General features: G+C 40.1%; 1 pseudogene; it reads left to right on the forward strand.

Moving 5' to 3' along the window:
* The first annotated feature begins 6,573 nt into the window (after positions 1-6,573).
* Positions 6,574-8,413, forward strand: LOC129031625 (UDP-glucuronosyltransferase 1A9-like; annotated as a pseudogene).
* The last annotated feature ends 7,368 nt before the right edge of the window (positions 8,414-15,781 follow it).

Consider the following 15,781-nt stretch of genomic DNA (forward strand, 5'->3'; position numbering starts at 1 on the left):
AAACGAACTAATACAGGAGTCATCAAGAAAGGTCAGCTTCTTCATCAACGTTGGAGGCAGTGAGAACAACCCGAGTTCCAGTCCCTTCTGTGAGACCTAGCTTCCCCTCACTGTCCCCACTTTACATCCATCTGCCCTGCCTGAAGACCCACCCTGGGGTCCTTAAGCTACAGCATCAGACACCAAGGCCGTTTGCAGAGATCGTCCAATCAGCTACCACCAAGCATCTGTCCAATCCCTCACCATGGGTATGCACAGCAGCTCTGCTTCTCTCACTGAACCCGGACTGCTATAGGTCGGAAGTAAGGGCTGTGGCACAGTGGCACCTTGTACACTTTTTGACTTGAAATGCAAGAGGCAGAAGGGACAGGAGCAAGAGGAGAGCCCAGACCATGGCCTGTTGCAGTTTTTGTGGGAAAGACAGGCAGGGCAGGAGAAACAGTTTAGGACTGGCTGGTTTGGATAATTTCAGTGGGCTCTGAGCTATCAGGCTGGGCCCTTTGCTCTCTCTAATAATTGGCTATCTTGGAGAGGGACTCCATTCTCAGCCAGAAAGGGATTTTAAGATGTGGAAACATCATAATATACAGAAAATTAACAAATACATACAATACAGGAAGTATGCTCTTTTTTTTCTCATGGATAAATACCTAGCAATAGAATAGCTGTGCTTTATGATAGGTATATGTTTACCTTTTTAAGAAACTGCCAAACAATATTTTCAAGTAGCTGTGCCATCCCACCACCAGGATATGAAAGGACCAGCTCTTCCTGCTCACAAGAACCTGGTGTTTTAGTCTATTTGTGTTACTATGAATGAGTACCTGAGGCTGGGTAATGTATCAAGAAGAGATGTTCAGCGTTCAGTTCTGCAGGCTGTATAAGAAGCATGGAACCAACATCTGCATAAGACAATAGAGTTAGCCTATCCCTTCCTGGCTTAAATCCTGGTGCCCACTTCTCTTCCTTACTAATAAATGTCCTTTGTGGCATTTTTTTTTTCTAGATAGGGCACTTTTGCATGAATTAAAAACCAGTTTGGGCAGATATTCTTTCTCCTCGAAGCTTTTCCTCATGAATTCTGGGAACTCATCTGCTGCATATTGCTTGTTATCTTGACATTTTAAAAGCCAGACCTCTTCCTAAACTAGCAAACCATTCTTTGCTGCCATTAAATTCTCCAGCTTTATATCCTTCACCTTTATTTAGCTTTGTGTTGTTATATAATGACTTTGTTTTTCTCAGGTCATAGTAGAGAATGTAGGTATGCCTTTCTTGTAACAAGCCTGCGCCCACATGAAAGCTGCATTTTTATAATAAAATTTTATTTAGATAAGCATGATACAGAATTACTCTTTGACAACTTATCTATGGATATAATGACTCTAGTTTCAGTCTTTTTCTTCTGAAATACGTGAGCTTTACCCAACAATCTGGTCTGTTTTCCTACCTTAATATTCTACTTTTGCTCTTGGATTTGTTGATAGGGCCCAGAGGACTTCCCATGGGGCTGTAAAGAACTTATTCCTCCGTGTGGACTGTGCACACCGTGGTGCTGTCATTACCGTTACCACCAGGAGACTCCTTAAACGCTTAGGATATATGAGAGTTTTCACTTGGTTAAAAACTCTGCCAGTTTCTCAGTAAGACCTTTCTCACTATTAATCTTTAACCCATGGATGGAATCCTAGATATTTTTATCCATTAACTCTTTGAATATCCTTGTTTCTACCTTGGCAGTGGAGTCTACTGAAATTGAAGAGCTGCATTTTTAATATGAGATAAAAAGGTATTTTGGAAAAAGTGCAAGGTTTGAAGCCTGCTGGCCTCACTGCAGTGATGGCTTAGTGAATTTTTTTTTCTTTTTTTAACAATGGTCCTTATCTGGTTTCATTTTTTTTTAAAATGATGGCCAGCCACAGCTGCAGTCCTCAACCTATGGTACATGTCAAGCAATTCAACTTTCATTATAATATCGTGAATTTCTTTGCTTCATGGGAGCACTTGAGGCATCACTAGCGACACTTTGTATGGGTCCCATGGTATTATTTAGGGTTTCTGATATGCAGCAAACATGACAAACAATGCATGAGAACTGTGAGATCAGTGTTTACTGTGATACACAATTTACTGGAGGGATGAACTGCACATATGGAGATGATCAGCCTCACGTGGCGTACTGAGTGGATACTTGCAACACTTGAGCTCCATGCAATAGCAACAGGAGGTGGCTATGAAATTATCACAGTAGTACAGTAGGTACAGTTAACTGTGCACTTATGACTTAATGCTGCAACCTTACTTTTTTTACTTTTCTGTTGACTACAAATGGTGTCATATATAGTCTGTGTTTGCGTGTGTAAGTTTTGATAAATTTTAACTATTTAAAATAGATTTGTGTCCATATTATGGTAGTAAATGATAAAATAAACTAGTTACTATATATGTTTTATGCATTCCTGACATACTAAACTTTTTCTTAATTTTTTCACTATTGTAGGCTATGTGGTTTATCTGCAGGTTTTTTCAATTTGTTGCAAATCTCCATAACATTTTCTAATATATTTATTGCAACAAATCTGCCTATAAATGGACCAACACCATTGAAACTCTTGATGTTCATGAATAACTGTTTATAGAAATGAAATTAACTTTTACTTGTTGTATCCTGCAGCAACGCTAAACTTACTAATTTGTTCTTGGAGGTTGTTGTAGAGTTTGTTGGAAATTCCACATAGATGATCACATTGTCTGTGAATGAGATCTTTTTACTTTTTCTTTCAAATCTGGATATTTTAAATTTCTTTTTCTTGTTTGACTGCATTGAATAAAACAATGTTGAATAGAAGTAGTAATTAGCCCCCATCCTTGGCATGTGTCTGATCTGAGGAGTGGAGCATTCAGTCTTTCACCATTAAGAATGATGTTAGCTGTGGGTTTTTCCAAGACGCCCCTCAATAGTTTTGGAAACTTTCCCTCTTTTTCCTTCTTTTGCTGATAAATTTTTTTGTCAGATACGGATTTTGAACTTTGTCAAACACTTTTTCTGTACCTATTGAGATCATTACATGGTTATACTTTTTTAGTTTATTTATATGGTATGTTACTTTGATTTATTTTTAAAGATTATTTATCATTAATTATGTTGAAATACACATAGCGTAACACTTACCATGTTCACCACTTCAGGTGCACAGTTTAATATTGAGTACATTCATATTGCTGTGCAACCAACACCACCATTCATCTGCAGAACTCTCTTCATCTTCCCAAACTGAAGCTTGGGACCCATTAAACAATAATTGCCCATTCCCCTCTCCTCCAAGCCCTTGGTGTAACCACCCAAGGGGTTCTCCTTGCCTGCAACCTAGACAGAGCTGATTTATCAAGATAGGAGAATTGCAATAGAGAAAGAGTAATTCACGTGGAGCTGGCTGTGCGGTAGATTGGAGTTTTATTATTACTCAAATCGATCTCCCTGAGCAATTCAGGGAGCAGAGTTTTTAAGGACAACTTGGTGGGTTGGGAGAAGCCAGTAAGTCAGGAGTGCTGATCGGTCAGAGATGAAATCTTAGGGAGTTGAAGCTGTCTTCTTGCGCTGAGTCAGTTCCTGAGTGGTGGCCACAAGATCAGAGGAGCCAGTTTATCTATGTGGATGCTGTCAGCTGATCCGTCAAGTGCTGGGTCTGCAAAATATCTCAAGCACTGATCTTAGGAGCAGTTTAGGGAGGGTCAGAATCTTGTAGCCTCCAGCTGCATCAATCCTAAACCATAATATCTAATCTTGTGGCTGATGTTAGTCCTACAAATGCAATCTAGTCCCCAGGCAAGAAGGAGGTCTGCTTTGGGAAAAGGCTGTTACTGTCTTTGTTTTATAAAACTATAAACTAAGTTTCTCCCAAAGGTAGTTCAGCCCAGGAATAACAAGCACAGCTTGGAGGTTAGAAGCAAGATGGAGTCACTTAAGTTAGATTTCTTTCACTGTCTCAGTCATAATTTTGCAAATGTGGTTTCATTGACAACCGCCCTTCCTCTTTTTGATTCTATCAATTTGTCTATTTTGGATACTTCATACAAGTAGAATGATATGGCAGTTGCCATTTTGTGGCTGGCTTACTTTACTTAGCACAAAGTTCTCAAGGTTTATTCAAGGTGTAGCACGTGTCAGAATTTCCTCCCTCTTTAAGGCTGAATTTTACTCCTTTGTTACCACATTTTGCTTATGCACTCATCTGCAGATGGGCACTTGGGTTGAGTTCACCTCTTGGCTGTTGTGAGTTATGCAGCTATGAACATGGTGGTACAACCTTGATTAATTTTCTAAAGTTAAAACCAGCCTTGCATCCCAGGGATAAACCCCATGTGCTTGTAGTTTATGATCTTTTTATGTATTACATACTTAAAATATTATTGAATTTGATTTGCTAAAATATTGTTTTAAATTTTTGTTTCTAAGTTCATGAGGGTCTGTAGTTTTTCTGTCTTATCATGTCTTTATCTGGTTTTGACATTTTGGTAATGCTAGTCTTTTAAAATGAATTAGGAAATTCCATAGGCTTTTGGTTTCTGTACTAGACTGTGAGGATTTGGTATTATTTCTTCCTTTATTGTTTAGTAGAATACATTAGGGAAGTCATCTGAACTTCACTTTTTTGGTGGGAAAGTTTAAATTTCAAATTCAAATTCAATTTAAAAGATATCAGTTACTTCTATTTGGGTTATTTATTTCTTTTAGTGAGAAGATTGGGAGTTTGTGCCTTTAAAGAAATATGTTCATTTCATCTACGTTTTCGACTTTATTGGCATAAACTTGTTCATGATATTCTGTTATCATTTTAATATTTGTAGAATATATGGTGATATCACCTCTCTCATTACTGATATTGATAATTTATTTCTTCTTTCTTTTTTTCTGATCAGTCTGCTAGATAGAGCTTTAACAAGATAATTGATCTTCTCAAAAAGCCAGCTTTGGTTTCTTTAATTTTGTCTGTTGACTTTCTATTTTCTATTTCATTGATTTCTGCTCTGAAGTAAGCCTCCAGGGAAGATAAATTACTCACTGTCATTTTCATTTTTCAAGGGCAGCCATCTGCAAGTGCCTCAGTTACCAAGTTAAAGGGTGACTGAGCAAATGTCTAGTATCAGTTAGCGTGTCCTGGAAGGAGACATTTAGTTGTCCTACAAGAACTATGCCCTGAGATTCGCTGCAGAATCCCTCACTAAATGTTCCTCAGAGTGTAACCTGACATGCACTGCTGAGCTCACCCACGAAGGTGTTGAGAAAACATGCAAAATGTAATTCAGCCCAATGCAACAAGTATTCCCATGGATTTCCTCTGTGCAAGGCATAGCATGGGTGCTGTGGAAGGAGGATGAAAACACAAGACACAACCTCAACATCAAGTACTACTCAGGAAACTGGGGCAGACCAATACATATATTCCTGAGGGAGGCACAAAGCCAGTGGAATAAGCCCACAGCAGAGGCCTACAGCTCTGTTCAGAATGCGGAAGCAGAGCAGGCAGAGACAGGCAGCTCAGCAGAGTACTCGGGAAAGCATAGGGCCAGTGACTCCCCACTGCAGGCAACGTATCTGAAGAAAGCCATTTACAATAGGTGATAATCACATTCTATAAAAATCCCTGGAAGGGTCCATGGAAGCAGGGTTGTCAATCTCATTATAGCATTTCATAAGCCAGGAATGGAAGATTAAAAGTAGCAATGCCTATGAGTTGCAGAGATGCAGGTGAGTCACAATTTCCTGCCAGGTAGGAGGTCAATGCTAAGGACCTTACTGTCTTTCCTTGGGCCATGAAGTGCCAATTCCTTTCTGGGCAGAGGGCATTTGGTTGTCTCAAGCTAAAATCCACATTTTGCTTTGCATCTGGGCAATATACAAAAGAAAGAGGTTTATTGGACTTACAGTTCCACATGGCTGGGGAGGCCTCACAATCACGGTGGAAGGGAAGAAGGAGCAAGTCACATCTTACATGGACAGTAGCACTCAAAGAGAGCTGTGTAGGGAAACTTCCCTCATAATACCATCAGATCTCATGAGATTTATTTGCTATCAGGAGAACAGCATGGGAAAGACCTGGCCCCATGATTCAATTACCTCCACCAGGTCCCTTTCACAATATGTGGGAATTCAAGGTGAGATTTGGGTGGGGACACAGCCAAACCATATCAGGGACAAATTCCAAAAACATTAGGTTTATTCAAATTTACTTTCCTTTTTACCTTTCTGAGTCATCAAGGTCTAAAAGCACTGCTTAATTTTGTTTCTAAACTCACATTGCAGCACAGGTCATGATCTGCCCTCAAGACAAAGACCATAAGCTACTCTTCCCTGGAAAATGTACAAGTTGGTATCTCAGCAAATGCTACTCATGTGTTCTTATCCTTATGAGTAAATCATTGGCAGTAAGTGTGATTTTTTTTTTTCTTTGGGTCAACAGGAAAATACAGGGCCTCTTTTTGGGGGCAGGTTTTGCCTGTACTTCTCCTGCCTACAATATTACAGGAGCTTAGAATTCCAGCTGCTGGCTCACTCTCAGCTGAAGTTCTCTGATGGCTCCTGCTGGGTGGAACGGCCCCCTTCCCCTATGTGTGTATCTGCTGCTGACCTGTGGCTTTGCCCAGGCAGTGAAGCTGCTGGTAGTGCCCATGGATGGGAGCCACTGGTTCACCATGCGGTCGGTGGTGGAGAAACTCATCCTCAGGGGGCATGAGGTGGTTGTAGTCATGCCAGAGGTGAGTTGGCAACTGGGAAGATCACTGAATTGCACAGTGAAGACTTACTCAACCTCATACACTCTGGAGGATCTGGACCGAAGTTCATGGTTTTCGGTGATTCTCACCGGAATGCACAAGTACGAAGTCTATATCCTCTAGTGACACGTTCATCCAGTGGTATTTTGGACTTATTTTATTCAAATTGTAGAAGTTTGTTTAAGGACAAAAAATTAGTAGGATACTCAAAGGAGAGTTCTTTTGATGCAGTATTTCTGGATCCTTTTAATGCCTGTGGCTTTATTGTTGCCAAATATTTCTGCCTCCCCTCTGTGGTCTTCGCCAGGGGAATATTTTGCCACTATCTTGAAGAAGGTGCACAGTACCCTGCTCCTCTTTCCTATGTCCCCAGAGGTCTCTTAGGGTTCTCAGATGCCATGACTTTCAAGGAGAGAGTGCGGAACCACATCATGCACTTTAAGGAACATTTATTTTGCCACCGTTTTTTCAAAAATGCCCTAGAAATAGTCTCTGATATTCTTCAAACACCTGTCACCATATATGATCTTTACAGCCACACATCAATTTGGTTATTGTGAACTGACTTTGTTTTGGACTATCCCAAACCTGTGATGCCCAACATAGTCTTCGTCAGTGGTACCAGCTGCCATCAGGGAAAGCCATTGCCTAAGGTAAGTCATCTCTCCTTTAGCGTAGTAAGAATAATCTGGCTTTGGATCATAAAAAAAGATTTTGCATTATGTTAGGCCATTCTTGAACTGCTATAGAAAATACCTGAGACTGGATAATTTAAAGAAACTGGATAAATTTAAAGAGACTGGATAAATTAAATAAAAGGGGTTCAATTGGCTTATGATTCTGCAGGCTGTACAAGCATGGTGCCAGTATGTGCTTGTACAGCCTGCAGAACCATGAGCCAAGTAAACCTTCTGGGGGAGAGCTCAGGGAGCTTTTACTTGTGGTAGAAGGCACAGTAGAAGCAGACATGTCACATAGCAAAAGCAAGAGCAAGAGAGAGTGAGAAGATTTGCCACATACTTAAACAACCAAATCTTGTGAGTACTCACTATTACAAGGGCAGCATCAACTCATGAGAGATCTGCCCTCATGACCCAAACACCTCCCACAGGCCGCACCTCCAACACTGGGAATTACATTTCAACGTGAGATTTGGACAGGACAAATATCCAAACTGTATCATTTCTCCCCTGCCTATTCCCCCAAATCTTATGTTCTTCTCATATTGCAAAATACAATAATGCCTTTCCAATAGTCCCCCAAAATCTAACTCATTACATCATTTGCTCAAAATTCCAAAGTCCAAAGTCTCATCAGAGACAAGGCAAGTCTCTTCCACCTATCAGCCTGTAACAAAAAACAGTTATTTACTTCCAAGTTACAATGGGGGTACAGGCATTGGGTACTGCCATTCCAAAAGGGATAAATCAGCCAAAAGAAAGGGGCTACAGGCCCCATGCAAGTTTGAAACCCAGCAGGGCAGTCATTAAATGTTAAAGCTCCAAAATAATCTCCTTTGATTCCATGTCTTACATCCAGGACGCACTGGTGAAAGGGGTGGGCTCCCATAGTCTTGGACAACTATGACCCTGTGTCTTTGCAGGATTCAGGCCTCATAGCTGCTCTCACAGGTTGTTGAGTGCCTGCAGCTTTTCCAGGAGCGAGGTGCAAGCTGCCAGAAGGTATACCATTCTGGGGTCTGGAGGATGGTGGTCCTCTTTCTCATAGCTCCACTAAGCGATACCTTATTGTGGACTCTGTATGGGGGCTCCAACCCCACATTTCCATTCTGCCTTAGTAGAGATTTGTTGTGAGGGCTCCATTCCTGTAGCAGGCTTTTTGTCTGAGCACCCAGGCTTTCCCATGCATCCTCTGAAATCTAGGTGGAGGGTGCCAAGCCTCCTTCACTCTTGCATTCTGCTCATCCACAGGCTTAACACCACATGAAAGCCATCAAGGCTTATGACTTGCACCATCTGAGGCAGCAGCCCAAGCTGTATCTGGGGCCCTTTGAGCTGAGGCTAGAGCTGGAGTGGCTGGGATGTGGGGAGCAGTGTCCTGAGGCTGCACAGGGTAGCAGGGCCCTGGGCCTGGCCCATGAAATCATTCAGTCCTCATAGACCTCAAGGCTTGTGATGGGAGGGGCTGCCTTGGAGATCTCTGATATGCTTTTGAGGCCTTAGCATTTGGCTCCTTTTTAGTTATGCACATCTCTCTAGCAAGTGGTGGCTCCGTGTCCTGCCTGAATTGCTCTCCTGAAAAAGCTTTCTCTTTCTCTGCCACATGACTAAGCTGCACATTTTCCAAACTTTTATGCACTGCTTCCCCTTTAAATATAATTTCCAACTTGAAGTCCTTTCTTTGTTCCTGCATCTAAGTGTAGGATGTTACAAGAAGCCAGGCCACATCTTGAATGCTTTGCTGCTTAGAAATTTCTTCTGCCGGATACCCTAGGTCATCACTCTCAAGTTCAAACTTCCATAGGTCCCTAGGGCATGAACACAGTACAGCCAAGTTCTTTGTTAAGGCATAACAAAGGTGACCTTTACTCCAGTTTCCAATAACTTTCTCATTTTCACGTGAGACCTCATCAACCTGGTACTTATAGCCCATATTTTTATCAGTGTTTTGGTTACAATCATTTAACCAGTCTCTAAGAAGGTGCAAACTTTCCCTTCATCTTCCTGTCTTCTTCTGAGTCCTCCAAACTCTTCAAACCTCTGCCTGTTACCAAGTTCCAAAGTCATTTCCACATTTTCAGTATCTTTATAGCAATGTCCCACTCTCAGTATCAATTTTCTATTGGTACTATTTTCTATTGGTACCAATTTTCTATTCTTCATTGTGTAGCCATGAAGAAATGCTTGAGACTGGGTAACTGATAAATAAAAGAGGTTTAATTGATGCAAGGTTTTGCAGGCTGTACAAACATGGTGCTGGCATCTGTTCATATTGTGGGGAAGCCTCAGGGAGCATTTACTCATGGTGGAAGGTGAGGCAGGAGCACATCACATGACAAAAGCAGGAGAAAGAGAGAGTCGATGGGGGCGGTCCACACACTTAAACAACCATATCTTGTGAATAGTCACCGACTACTGCAAGGACAGCACCAAGCTGTGAGGGATCCACTGCTATGATCCAAACACTTCCCATCAGGCCCCACGTCCAACATTGGGTATTATATTTCAACATGAGATTTGGGTGGGGACAAATATCCAAACTATAACAAATATCCAAGTTATAACTATATAACTTACCGAACTGTGAGTTAACATTTTCATTTGTCACATTTGGAATTTTTTTCCAGTTATGTGAATCAGTTTGTGCCACTTCATGTACCTCTCAGTTAGCAATTTTTTATTTGTAGGTCATATCCAGGTTGCATTTAAACATACTATTTTTGGGAAAATACCAAAAACCACAGTGAGAAATGAAACTTAACTTTATTGCTAATTCTATAGAAAACACTCTTAGCAGTTTTGTGTGCATCATTTTCATTTTTTGAAATTATTTTATGTATATGCATATATCTAATGTATATTCTCATACCTATTTTGTTAAAATAAAATCTAGTAGCAGGCTGAACATATTGTTCTTTACTTTGCATTTTTAATTTGCCAATAAATTATAGACATCTTTAGAGGCCGATACAGACTGATTTGACAAGTTCTTTTAGTAATCGCATGAAAGTCTTTACTTTGGATTTAATGTAGTTTTTTCAACCAATTAATGTTGATATAGATTTAGGCATTTTCCAAACTTGTCTTTATGCACATCACTGTGTAAACACTCTTTAATACTTTCTTTACATTACTATATTTCCATATTCATAGCCTCTGATGAATTCTTCATCATGTGGATCCCCAGCAGCTTTACTTCTCTCATTGAACCCTGACTGCTATAGAATGGAAGTAGTGGCTGTGGCAAAGTAGTGCCTTGTACACTTTTTGACTTGAAATATAGGAGGCAGCAGGAATAGGAATGAGGGTAGAGGCTAAACCATAGCTCTACTGGAGTTTCTGCAGGAAAGGCAAGATAGGGCAGGAGAAACAGTTTAGCATTGGTTGGTTTGAATAATTTCAGTGGGCTCTGAGCTCTAAGGGCAGGCCCTTTGCTATCTCTAATAATTGGCTGACCCGGGGAGGTGCACTGCATCCCTACCAGATAGGGATTTTTAAGATGTGAAAATATCATAATATACAGAAAATTAAACAATACACACAATACAAGAAGTATTTTATTCTTATGGATAAATACCCAACAGTGGAATAGCTGTGATCTATGGTGGGTGTATGGTTACCTTTTTGAGAATTTGCCAAACAATATTTACAAGCGGCCAGACCCAGGTGCCCTCCCACCACAAGTATATGAGAGGTCCAGCTCTTCACACTCACCAACACTTGATGTCTTAGTCTGTTTGCATTGCGATAAAGGAATACCTGAGGTTGGTTAATTTATAAAGAAAACATGTTTATTTGGCTTGTGGTTCATTCAGGCAGTACAAGAAGCATGGCACCAGCATCCGCATCTGGTGAGAGACTCAGGCTGCTGCCACTCATGGCAGAAGGTGAGGGTGGAGGGTGCTGATCACATGGCAAGAGAGAGAGAAGCAAGAGAAAAAGGAGGCAGGTGCCAGGCTCTTTTTGATAGTCAGTTCTTGCTGAAACTAATAGATGGGAAGTTCACTCATTACTGGGAGGGGGCACTAGGTCATTCATCAGGGATCCGCCAAACACCTCCCATTAAGCCCCACTTTCAACATTAGAGATCAAATTTCAACACTTGATTTGGGAGGGACAGATAACTCAGCTATATCATTTGATATGGTCAGTCTTTTTCATTGCAGCTATTTTAATGAGATGTGGATTAAACCTCAGTTTTAGTTTGATTACCCTAATCATTAATTATGTTGAACATCCTTACATGTGCCTGTTTGCCATCTGTGTACCTTCTTTGGTTACTGTCTTTTGAAATCTTTGCTCATTAAAAAACATAGATGTCTTTAAAAAAATAGACTTTTTATTTTACAATAAATTTAGATTTAAAGCAAGGGTGCAAAGAACAGCACTGAGAATTCCCATATATCCTTTGCCAGTTTCCCCTATTGCTAAATCTTGGATTACTATGCACATTTATCACAACTCATTAACCAGCATTGACATATTATGATGAACTAAGGTCTATGTTTTCTTCAGATGTCTTTAATTTTCACCTAATGTTCTTGTTCTTTTCTGGGATCCCATCCAGGATACCACATGACATTTACTCATCACATTTGTTTCATCTCCTCTAGCCTGTGACAGTTTTTCAGACTTTCCTTGGTTTTTATTTATTTTATTTTATTTTATTTTTTTTGAGACGGAGTCTTGCTCTGTCGCCCAGGCTGGAGTGCCGTGGTGTGATCTCGGTTCACTGCACGCTCCGCCTCCCGGCTTCACGCCATTCTCCGGCCTCAGCCTCCTGAGTAGCTGGGACTACAGGCGCCCGCCACTGCGCCTGGCTAATTTTTTTTTTGTATTTTTAGTAGAGACGGGGTTTCACCATGGTCTCGATCTCCTGACCTTGTGATCCGCCCGCCTTGGCCTCCCAAAGTGCTGGGATTACAGGCCTGAGCCAGCGTGCCCGGCCTTCCTTGGTTTTGATAGCAGTTTGTTTACTGGCACTGCTTCTTCTATGGCTTCTTTAGTACCTGGTACTGATTCAAACGCACTCATTTCCTTCAAGTCATCTTCTGTTGATTCCTCTGGTGGTGTCTATTCGTTCTTGAATTTTTCACAGATCCATATCTTGAAAGACCATATCCCCCACCTTTTGTTGCTGAATTAGAGATGTTGGGTGTGCAGGCAGGTAGACCACTTTGAAACCTTCAGTGTTGAACTCGTCGGTTCTGAGTGGCTAGGGGCATTGTCCAAAATCAAAAGAACTTTCAAAGACAGTCTCTTACTGGCAAGACAAAGCAATGTAGAACCAATCCAGAAAAAGTGTTCTTGTCAAGGCTTTCTTGTACAACAAAAAAACTGGTAGTGGGTATTGATCTTTTCCCTTCTAGGTGTGGGAGCTAGCAGGTTTATAGATGGGGGCAGTCCTATATGTAAATCCAATGGCATTTACACAAAGCAGTAGAGTTAGTTCATCCCTTCTTGCCCTGAATCCTTGTGTTTGCCTCTCTTCCTTAGATTAGGGTTACGGTTAGTAGCCTGCAGAAACAATGTTGAATAGAAGCGGTAACAGCCCCTCAGTCTTTGGCATGATCTGAGGAGTCAGCATTCAGTCTTTCACTATTAAGGATGATGTTAGCTGTGGATTTCTCCAAGATGCCCTTCATTAGTTTAAGATACTTCCCTTTTTTTTCCTAGTTTGTTGAGAATTTTTTTTTATCAGAAATGGATTTTGGGTTTTTGTCAAACACTTTTTCCATACCTATTGAGATAATTATATGCTTATACATTTTTAGTTTAGTTATATGGTATGTTACTTTAAATGATTTATAAAAATTATTTATTTTATCATTAATTGTGGTGAAATACACATAGCATAAGATATATTATCTTCACCACTTCAGGTGCACAGTTCAATATTGAGTACATTCACATTGCTGTGCAACCAACACCACCATTCATCTCCAGAACTTTCTTCATCTTCCCAAACTGAAGCTTTGGACCCCTTAAAAAATAATTTTCTGTTCCCCCCGCCTCTCAGCTCTTGTCAACAAGCATTTGACTCTTTTATTCTATGAATTTGAATATTTTAGATACTTCATATAAGTAGAATCATAAAGCATTTGTTGTTTTGTGACCAGCTTAGTTCACTCTGCGCAGTGTCCTTAAGGTTCATTCATGTTAGCATATGTCAGAATTTTCTTCCTTTCTAAGGCTAATAATATTGCATTCCATATATATTACACCACAGTTTTGCTTGGGTTGTTTCCACTTATAGGCTGTTGTGAGCTACTTTGCTATGAACATGGTGATTCGACCTTGATTAATTTTCTAATGTCAAACCAGCCTTGCATTCCTAGGATAAACCCCATTTGGTTATGGTGTATAATTTTTTTATGTAGTAACTATTTTAAAATATTACAGAATTTGACTTAATATTTTGTTTAAAATTTTTGAATCTAAGGTCATGAAGGTCTATAATTTTTTTTATCTCATAATGTCTTTATCTGGTTTTGGTACTGTGATAATGCTTGTCCCATAAAATGTATTTGGAAATCCCCTAGGCTTCAGTTTTTGGGACTAGTTTGTGAATAATTGGTATTATTTGTTACTTCAATGTTTGCTGGCTTCATCAGTGATGTCATCTGAGCTTCACTTTGTTTTGTGTGGGAAGGTTTGAATTACAAATCCAAATTCAATTCGACAGATACAGGTTAGTTCTATTGAGGTTATGTATTTATTCTTGTGAATAGTCTGGCAGTTTGTCTCTTTAACAAAATGTGTCCATTTCATCTAAGTTGTAGATTTTTTTGGCATAAATTTGTTCATGATATTCTCTTAGCATTTTAATATCTGTAGAATCTATGGTGATACCACCTCTCTCATTGCTGATATTGATAATTTATTTCTTATTTCTTTTTTTTTCAGATCAAGGTGGCTAGAGCTTTACCAAATTAATTGATCTCAACAAACCAGCTTTGGTTTCATTAATTTTGCCTATTTTTTAAATGTATTTTCCATTTCATTGATTTCTATTCCGAAGTAGGCCTCCAGGGAAGGTAGATCACTGACCGTCATGTTTATTTTTCAAGGACAGTCATCTGCAAGTGCCCCAGTCACCGAAAGAAAAGGTGACTAAGCAAATGTCTAGTACCAGTTAGGGTGTCCCGAAAGGAGCCATCTTGTGCTCCTACAAGGATTATACCCCGAGGTTGTCTGCGGAATCTCTTACCAAGTGTTCTTTAAGGTGTTACCTGACACACACTACTTAGCTCATCCATGAAGGTATCAAGAAAACCTGCAGAATATAATTCTGTCAAATGCAACAAAGATTCCAGTTGATTTTCTTTGTGCAAGGCTGTGTTTGTCTGTTTGGATTGCTATAAAGGATACCTTTGGCTAGGTAATTCACAAAGAAAAGAGGTTTAATTGGCTCACAGTTTTGCAGTCTTTACAAGAAACATGGTGCTAGCATCTGCTTCTGGTGAGGCCTCAGGAAGCTTCCAATCATGACAGAAGGTGATGGGGAGCTGGCATGTCACATGGCAAGAGCAGGAGCAAGAGACAGGAGAGATGGCACATACTTTCTTTTTAATTTTTATTTTTATTTCTGGGGTACATGTGGAAGATGTGCAGGTTTGTTACATAGGTAAACGTATGCCCTGTTGGCACATACATTTTTTTTTTCCCTGCTCTTAAACTTTTCTTTTTTTTTAAAATGCTTTAAGTTCTGGAATATATGTGCAGAACATTGTTACACAGGTATACATGGGCCATGGTGGTTTGCTGCACCCATCAACCTGACATCTACATTAGGTATTTCTCCTAAGCTATCCCTCCTCTAGACTCCCCACCCCCCAACAGGCCCTGGTGTGTGATGTTCCCCTCCCTGTGTCCATGCGTTCTCATTGTTCAACTCCCACTTATGTGTGAGAGCGTGTGGTGTTTGGTTTTGTGTTCCTGTGTTAGTTTGCTGGGAATTATGGTTTCCAGCTTCATCCATGTTTCTGCAAAAGACATGAACTCATCCTTTTTTATGGCTGCATAGTATTCTATGTTGTATATGTACCACATTTTCTTTATCCAGTCTATCATTGATGGGCATTTGAGTTGGTTCCACATCCTTGCTGTTGTGAATAGTGTTGTAATAAACATACGTGTGCATGCATCTTTATAGTAGAATAATTTATAATCCCTTGGTATATACCCAGTAATGGGATTGCTGTGTCAAATGATGTTTCTAGTTTTAGATCCTTGATAAATTGCCACACTGTGTTCCACAATGGTTGAACTAATTTACACTCCTACCAACAGTGTAAAAGTGTTCCTATTTCTCCACATCCTCTCCA

This window comes from Pongo pygmaeus, chromosome 11 (genome assembly GCF_028885625.2).
Source record: "Pongo pygmaeus isolate AG05252 chromosome 11, NHGRI_mPonPyg2-v2.0_pri, whole genome shotgun sequence".
In the NCBI taxonomy this organism is placed as follows: domain Eukaryota; kingdom Metazoa; phylum Chordata; class Mammalia; order Primates; family Hominidae; genus Pongo; species Pongo pygmaeus.